Below are 8,641 nucleotides of genomic sequence, written 5' to 3' on the forward strand. Positions count from 1 at the left end.
ATTCTTTAAGGAGAGAAGGAAGAATCAGAGTATGAATGGCCACAACCACTGACCCGCAAGCTTTGCTTTGAAGAATGCTGGTGTAGAAGGACTGAGGTTGAAACAGACACTACAGAATGACAGTCTCTGGTATCCAGAGCAGATATTGTGATGTCATAATGCCTCATTCCACCAGTGCCTAAGAGCCAATCACATCAGTGATGTCACAATGGCTTCTTTATCCTTGGCTCACATAAGAATCAGAGTATGAATGGCCACAACCACTGACCCGCAAGCTTTGCTTTGAAGAATGCTGGTGTAGAAGGACTGAGGTTGAAATAGACACTGGAAAATGACATGGGATTATTTCCCGCGGTTATCCGCAGGGACGGGAACGGTGATTAATTTTGTCACCGTGTCATTCTCTAGCATACAGTAAATGGCTTTGAAAACGGTTCACCCCAGCGTGACTAAGGCCACCTACAGACCGTGCACTAGTTCTTAAAAGCTGCTTCTAGAAACACCTCCTCATAAAGCAACTAACCTTGTGAAACTGTGTACAATTAGCCATATTGAGGGAGGGCGATGTTTAGGTGACTAATTTATAGTATGTGGTACAACACCCTTTCCCCACCAGAGGAAGGTGTGGCTTACTGGCAGCACCCAGAGGTGGTGAGATCAAATCCCAGTGCTGCTCCTTTTCATCACGCGTTAACCCCCGCGCTGGCCAAAAACTACCGCCTTCTCAAGAGGAGGCGGTAGCGGCTAGCGCAGCCGGTGGTTTAACGCGCGCTATTATGTGTGTTAAACCGCTAGCGCGGCTTGATAAAAGGAGCCCTTAGTCGTACTGCATGTATAACCGAAAGCTTAACAAAACTGCCTAGATGGAACTTGGACGTGACTTAGGCTATCTAAAACCAGTCTACGTCACAAGAAGGTATCCAAAGTGACCAGATAACTACTGCAGGGGCAAAGTACAGACCCCTACGCCCTCCCCCAGTGATCACTGACCCCCCCCCCCGCCATAAAAATCATAATAAAAATGTCACATATCTACCTCCAGAACATCAGCACCTGGCAGCCTGGCATAGGAAAGCCTAGTAGAACTGCACAGAGGTGGCTTAAGTGGTCTGGAGGGGAGAGGAGGGCCCAGGCCCATAAGCCACTGTAACCACTGCATTCATGGTGAAACGTGCACCCCCAAAACCCTTATGTACTGCCATATAAGTGGCACCTGCAGCCATAAGGGCTATTGGGGTGGTAGACAGGTGGGTCTAGTAGGTTCTGGGGTGTTTTGGGGGGCTCACCATGACCTATAAGGTGGTTGTGCTAAGATGTGTATGTGGCACCCTTTTTGTGAAGTTCACAGCAGTGCCCTTTAAGGTACCCCACTACTTTGGTGCAAAAGGTCTTGTTCTGGGCATTTTTGACTTGGATGAATTTTTGGACGAGAATGGGGTATAAAGGTAGACGACTTAGCAGTCTGGGCAATCAAACGGCTGGACATAGAGTTAGACGATTCTTGAAAAAAATAAATATTTTGGACGTATTTTTCGGGGACGGACATTTTATTTAGCCGACATTGGGTGACTAGCGATGTAAGCGAAAAACTGACTTAGACGTTTCTTTTGATTATGCCTCTATAATGTATTGCAAGATTATTTTTTCATAACTCTCAAATGTTATTCTATGGGAAAATAGTCTCAAGTTTATTAGGTTTTTATATACCAGCTATCAAGGTTATTTAAGCGGTTTTACAATCAGGTACTCATGCTTTTACCCTATCTGTCCCAGTGGGCTCACAATATATGTAATGTAATTTATTTCTTATATACCGCTAAATCCGTTAAGTTCTAAGCGGTTTACAGAGAAATATACATTGAAGAGTATAATAAAATAAGATAAATGAATAAAGAATTGGTACTTTGAAATTCCCTTACTGTCCCGAAGGCTCACAATCTAACTAAAGTACCTAAGGACAAACAAATTAGCAAGTAATAGAAAGGAAAAATAAAGAATAGAGTAAATGAGATATAAAGCATCCTAACAATAATATATATCTAAAGTACCTGGGTCTATGGAGGATTAAGTGACTTGCCCAGGGTCACAGGGAGCCCGCGCAGGGTTTGAACCCACAACCCCAGGGTGCTGAGTCTGCAGCTCCAAGCACTGTGACACACGCTCCTCGAATAATGTGTGGATTTTCCGCGACGCCACAAGGAACACACGATGAGATCTGAGACGTTAACTCTTGGAGCAACTTTTCTTTTGGCATCTCCATGCAAATGTATAATTCAATGTTTAGGGGTGAAATATGTCTTTTTTTTTTAAATGCCAGAACAACTCTGAGCGTTCCTGGACTTAAAGATCTTATGATAGTCATAAAGAGAAAAAATAAGGGCTGCTTTTTTAATGACTGTTAAGCCTATTCCTTTGTAATTTTGCTATATTTGAGTTGCTCCTTACTTTTGGTGTTTTCCTCTTCTGTAATTCTGGTCTAAGAAAGATTTAAGTTGTTCTATTTAATGGATAAATGTACTAGGGGTCCTTTTATTGAGGCGCGCCAAATGCTAGAGCATCCATTATATTCTATGGCAGACATGGGAAACTCCGGTCCTCGAGGGCCAGAATCCAATTGGGTTTTCAGGATTTCCCCAATGAATATGCATTGAAAGCAGTGCATGCAAATAGATCTCATGGCTATTCATTGAGGAAATCCTGAAAACCCGATTGGATTCCGGCCCTCGAGGACAGGAGTTGCCTGTGTCTGTTCTATGGGCATCTTGGCAGTTAGTGCGCCTTAATGAAAAGACCCCTTAGTTTCTTGGAAAAAAAAATTTCTTTCTGTTTTGCCTGAACAAGAGATCTCTTATGAAGTTATGTTAAAATTGCAATAAAGAAATAATTAAAAAAAAAGCCTTTGAAAACTGCCCCTTTAACACATTAGGCTCACTAGGGTGGTAGAATGAGAAAGAGCATATTTGTTTCATGCCAGCTTTTTTTAAACATAGAAACATAGAAGATGACAGCAGAAAAGGGCTCCAGCCCATCAAGTCTGCCCACTCTGCTTACCCACCCCCTGTCTATGCCCTAATGACCCAATTTCCTTATCTTGACCCTCGTAGGGATCCCACATGGGTATCCCATTTACTCTTAAAGTCTGGCACGCTGTCTGCCTCGATCACCTGCACTGGAAGCTTGTTCCAATGATCAACCACTCTCTCTGTGAAGAAATACTTTCTGGTGTCGCCATGAAATTTTCCGCCCCTGAGTTTGAGCGGGTGCCCTCTTGTGGCCGAGGGTCCCTTGAGAAAGAAAATATCATCTTCCACTTCGACACGTCCCGTGAGGTACTTAATGTTTCGATCATGTCTCCCCTCTCCCTACGTTCCTCAAGAGTGTAGAGCTGCAATTTGTTCAGTCTCTCTTCGTATGAGAGACCCTTGAGCCCCGAGATCATCCTGGTGGCCGTCCGTTGAACGGATTCAATTCTGCGCACATCTTTACTGTAATGTGGCCTCCAGAATTGCACACAGTACTCCAGATGAGGTCTCACCATGGCCCTGTACAACGGCATTATGACTTCAGGCTTTCGGCTGACGAAACTTCTATTGATACAACCCAATATCTGCCTTGCCTTAGATGAAGCCTTCTCCACTTGATTGGCACTAGTGACCTGGATTGGCCACCATGAGGACAGGTTACTGGGCTAGATGGACCATTGGTCTGCCCAGTAAGGCTATTCTTATGTACTCCCCAGGTTTCATGTCTGCACTGATGATTACTCCTAAATCTCGTTCTGCTGAAGTCCTAGTTAAAGTTTCTCCATTCAAGAAGTACGTCCTGCATGGATTTCCGCTTCCCAGGTGCATGACCTTACATTTCTTAGCATTGAAGCCTAGCTGCCAGGTTGAGGACAAACTTTTCTATGTAAGCAGGTCCTGCGCCATATAATTCTGTAAACTGCATTCACTTACTATATTACATAGTTTGGCGTCATAGGTGAATAATGTTATTTTACCTTGAAGCCCTTGAGTCAGATCCCCTATGAATATGTTGAAAAGGAGTGGACCCAGGACCGAGTCCTGCGACACTCCACTGGTCACCTCCGATGTTTTAGAGAGGGTACCATTAACCACCACCCTCTGAAGTCTGCCACTCAGCCAATCATTGACCCATGCAGTTAGTGTCTCTCCTAACCCCACCGATTCCATCTTGCTTAGCAGCCTGCGGTGTGGGACACTGTCAAAAGCTTTACTGAAGTCCAGGTACACGACGTCCAAAGACTCTCCCAAGTCCAACTTTCTTGTTACCCAGTCAAAGAAGCTGATGAGATTGGATTGGCAGGACCTACCCTTGGTGAATCCATGCTGACTGGGATCCCGAAGATTCCCTTCATTCAAGATCGTGTCCAATTTGCTTTTAATTAGTGTTTCCATGAGTTTGCACACTATTGATGTGAGACTCACCGGTCTATAATTCGCAGCCTCTGCCCTGCAACCCTTTTTATGCAGAGGAACGACATTAGCTAATTTCCAGTCCAGGGGAACTTTCCCCTTACTTAGGGAGAGATTGAATAGCTCAGCCAACGGTTTCGCCAGGACATCGCTCAATTCTCTGAGCACTTTTTGATCCAATTGGGTTTTGATTTTACTATTTTCTCATAGTCATCTCTTGTCACTTTCCAATTTTCTGTTTCTGCAATATTAATTTCTGAAAAATGAGCCTGTAAACCCAGAGGACGGCGCTGTATGATTAGCACTGTACCTGAATTAATTTTATATAAAATGAATTCCATCCCAAATTATACTAGCTTACTTACTTTGGGCTCCTTTTACAAAGCCACGGTGGCGAGTCCTGGAGAGGCTAATGTATCGCAGCCCTTAGGATGTGAACGGGCCGTGTCACATTTGCAATGCGGGAAACGCTGCTGTGGCTTTATACAAGGGGCCCTTAGTATAGCTATCATAAGATACTTAAGCAAGCTTAATTTAGGGATCCTTTTGCTAAGGCACGCTAATCGATGTAGAGCGCGCCAAACGCTAACGCATCCATAGACTAACATGCACGTGTTAGCGTTTAGCACGCACTAAATCGATTAGCGCGCCTTAGGAAAAGGACCCCTTGGTTTGGTTTATCATAAATTTAATAAAGAGACTGAACTTGGTTGAATCCGTTAGCACAGGGGGTAGGGAACTCCAGTCCGCGAGAGCCGTATTCCAGTTGGGTTTTCAGGATTTCCCCAATGTACTGCTTTCAATGCATATTCATTGGTGAAATCCTGAAAACCCGACTGGAATACGGCTCTCGAGGACCGGAGTTCCCTACCCCTGCGTTAGCATGTATTTTTTGACCAAAGACAGAACAGTACTTGGATTATGGGGTGTCTGACAAAAAGATGTACCCACCCTGTAATCCATGATGCTGCTTTTTCAGTGCAAAAACCAGAGTGGAATTGTCCAAGTAAGAATGATGTGTTTGAACAACAAAGATCTTCATATTACCAGACGAATTGGAGGACACTTTTTTAGTGCACATCATTCTTATTTGGACAATTCCACTCTGGTTTATGCATATTTGTGTTTGTGGTGGTGTTTTTTCCCCCTGTTCCTTTCTTCACTGCTTTTTCAGTGCCAGATGTTTTTCAATTCTGTATCTTGGATTTAACCTCATAAAATGGCCCATCCATTCTGCCCAGTTAAAATCAAATTTCCAGATATAACACCACAGGAACTTTCCCTTTGCCTGTGTTTTCTCTTTTTATCCTCCTCCCATATCTGTCCCCACACATATCCACAATTCATCACAGCACCATCTACCTTATGCTTTCTTTGAGCCCTGGTGTGATCATGCCATCGCATTAGGGTTATAACAGCCGTTCCATTCAGGTTGCTCTTATGATATGACCTGCTGACAGCTTCTCTTTGTAGAATGATTTAGTGGATTTCAACGGACAGAAAAGTTGTTTATATGTTTCTCATTTTGCACAGGTTGCCCCCAGGGTCCTCTCTGTTTTGGAAATGATCTTTTTCCCTAGCTGCATGCATGGTCATAGGTGGTCAGTGGCTCAGCTGTTTGGGGAGGCTAAAGTGGGAGGGACTTGGGCAGAGTCTGAGTTCACAATTGTCTGAGAATATATGTGAAAGAATTAAAAATGGTAAGAAGAATTACTGGTAAACATTGTAAACGTTAATATATATACAGTAAAACCTTGGATTGCAAGTAACTTGGTTTGCAAGTGTTTTGCAAGACAAGCAAAACATTTTATTTAATTTTAACTTGATATACAAGCAATGTCTTGCAATACAAGCACATACAGTATACACACATCACAACTGAGCCGATGGTTCTTCTCTCTCTGACGCTGCAGGAGTGTAGTGACTGTTCTAAACAAGCAAAGTCTTGCAATACGAGTACATACAGTATTTTGTATTAAAGTTTTTGGGTTGTGGAATGAATCGTCTGAGTTTCCATTATTTCTTATGGGGCAATTCACTTTGATATACGAATGTTTTGGTTTATGTGCATGCTTCTGGAACGAATTATGCTGGCAAACCAAGGTTGTACTGTATACAGTACTGAATATATAGTTATATTAGCCAATAGAATTACAACAGATTCTGTCAGTCTGCTTCTCTATCATCTCACCTCTGCACAGCCAGTTTACCCCCCCCCCTTTTTTTTTCTCTCTTATTTTATTTATTTATTTATTTTAAAATTTTCTATACCGTTTTAAGCTAAAACGGTTTGCAAAAATGTTACAATACATAAAATTTTACAACAAATCAAACAGACGAACACAAATAATCAAATCCTTCGGAAAGCCAGTGAACAGGGAAAATCACTACTTAAAGAAATGCATTCACAAACATTTGTGTTTTAAGTAGTTTTCTAGCACTGCATTTCCGTATTTTCAGAGCGCAATGATCTTTTCAGTTGCTCACGAGTCATCATATTCTTAAAACATTCAGGGATTGTACCGTATAAGAACTGATGACAAATCATCACTGCTTTATACTGAATTCTAAATGCAAGAGGCAGCCAGTGTACCTGTCGAAAACAAGGTGTAATATGTTCATATATCCTTCTCTCTCTCCCCTTCCACCTTCAGAGAGGTTGTTGAATTTGCTGTCCCGTGAACGTGTTGCTCAAAATGAGAGCTGGGTGGTTGCACAGTGCAGCTGAAAGGAAAGTTTTGCAGTGAAAAAACAGCCAGGACTTTTGGATTGCATGCAATGTGTCAAAGTCCAGTTTTCAGGCACCGCAACAAGCTGGTGCTCAGGATTTGTCCAGCCTTGACTTGAAGGACCTATATACTGTATATATCTCTATCTATCTAATGTTTCATATTACGAGCATATGAACCAACAGATCCACAGTTACCATTTTCAAAAATATATAAGCGTACATTAACCAATTGTTAGCTTAGTAACCTCTGTCACTGGTGATAAGCACAATGCATACACTCCAGGGAATTATGCTCCAAATTAATACAACAGAATAAAAAAAGAATATAATAAACAGAACAGCATTTACAATATTATGGAAATGTATGCACCTACTTAATCACATAAATGAACATAAAGAACATAAGAATTGCCATACTGGGACAGACCAAAGGTCCAGTATCCTGCTTCCAACACTGACCAACCCAAGTACCTGGCAGAAACCCAAAGAGTAGCAACATTCCAGAGCTGAGATTGTGATGTCATAATGCCTCATTCCTCCAATGCCTAAGAGCCAACCTCATCAGTGATGTCACAATGGCTTGATTATCCTATAAGAATTGCCTTACTGTGACAGATTAAAGGTCCATCAAGCCCAGTATCCTGTTCTAACAGTGGCCAACCCAGGTCCCAAATACCTAGCTAGATCCCAAGTAGCAAAACAGATTCTATTCTGCTTATCGTATTTTTCTTCTGCATGGGGTAGGCATAAGGAAATTGCTGGACATGTGGGTAGGAAGATGCTCGACCAAAGTGCAGAGTTGCCAAGTGTGGCCCATCCCAAAATGAGTGAGAATGAAGGACAATGAGTTTAGCATGTATGTGAAGGAACTGAGGCCTAAGAAAGAGCTATTGGCTACTCTTATTGCCAAGTAATGACTTCATGTGCACCTAAAAATGGATTTCTGCTTCAAGGGTGACATGTTATATTTTTTTGCACTCAATTATTTCAAGCATTTACCAATACTAAACCACATACACATATAGGGAAACAATTCAACTGTATTTAAAGATCCCTCAATGTATTTGAACTCTTAAAAATCATCACTTTCAAAAAACAGTGATTAAAATTCCAGTTTAACAAAGACACAACTTTGAGGATGTAGAAGTGATGGCAAAAATTGTATTAAGCAGGATAAGGGAGGGGGGGGGCATAACCCAATATGTATGAGACACCCCTTGCCTGGGAACCTAGAAAGACAGTATTTTAGGCTGTTATATTAACGTCTGTCTGTCTTTATTTCTGTCTCTCTCTCTCTGTCCTGCTGTTTTTCTTTCTGTCTGTCTCTCTCCCTGGCCCCCTTTGTCTGTCTGTCTTTCTGTGTCTCTCCCTGTCCATGTGTCTTTCTTCTTTTCTTTCTGTCTCCCTTCCTCCCGCTGGTGGTAGAATATATGTCTGTCTTTCTTTCTGTCTCTCTTCCTCCCTGGCCCCCTTT

The 8,641-nt window shown here is 42.3% G+C and overlaps 1 protein-coding gene across 3 annotated transcripts in view; it reads right to left on the bottom strand.

The window, feature by feature from the left end:
• LOC117369244 (acyl-coenzyme A synthetase ACSM3, mitochondrial-like) overlaps positions 1 to 7,132 on the bottom strand; it is a 168,868-nt gene extending 161,736 nt beyond the window's left edge. For 2 of the 3 annotated variants that reach the window (XR_004541104.1, XM_033963510.1), the window contains exon 1: positions 7,030 to 7,132. The gene's annotated coding sequence lies outside the window, so the exon portion shown is untranslated. The remainder of the gene's footprint in view (positions 1 to 7,029) is intronic. The other variant, XM_033963512.1, reaches the window with a different exon arrangement.
• Positions 7,133 to 8,641: the final 1,509 nt, after the last annotated feature.

This window comes from Geotrypetes seraphini, chromosome 11, assembly GCF_902459505.1.
Source record: "Geotrypetes seraphini chromosome 11, aGeoSer1.1, whole genome shotgun sequence".
In the NCBI taxonomy this organism is placed as follows: domain Eukaryota; kingdom Metazoa; phylum Chordata; class Amphibia; order Gymnophiona; family Dermophiidae; genus Geotrypetes; species Geotrypetes seraphini.